Here is a 545-nt window from a genome sequence, read left to right as displayed (position 1 = left end):
CCCCCTCCCCCCTCCCTCCTCCCTCCTCCCTCCTCCATCACACTCACCTCTTCTAATTCAATGATGAACCCACTTACCATCACATGACACTAATGTCGACGGCAAAACTCGGGCGTTAACTTCCTTTATTCCTCATTATTTACCGAAGATTAGACGCTATTACGGAAGCTCAGAGACAAAGGCCAGGAAGCGAGTATATAAGATGGCGGTAAAGCACGGATAGTTTATACGGCGTGCGCTTGTAATTATGTTCTACATCAGCGAGAGCCAAAATGCCATTAGTTTGATAATTGTTCCAACGACAACCGCCATTAACGTCGAGAAAACAACTTGTAAATTTATGTTCAATTGGCCATGACTAAATGTTACGATATAATTCATTCCAGCGGACTAACTTTCCTATATGCTGTACATATGAAACGCACACGCGTGCGCACGTACAGAAGACACGCAGACGCACGCGCACGTGCAACCACACGCGCAACCCCCTGCCGACACACACAAGCACGCACACACATACACGCACACGGGAACGAGACACGATA

The sequence above is a fragment of the Priapulus caudatus genome, unplaced genomic scaffold (assembly GCF_000485595.1).
Source record: "Priapulus caudatus unplaced genomic scaffold, Priapulus_caudatus-5.0.1 Scaffold2437, whole genome shotgun sequence".
Taxonomy (NCBI): Eukaryota; Metazoa; Priapulida; class Priapulimorpha; order Priapulimorphida; family Priapulidae; genus Priapulus; species Priapulus caudatus.
Note: the sequence above shows the minus strand (reverse complement) of the source record.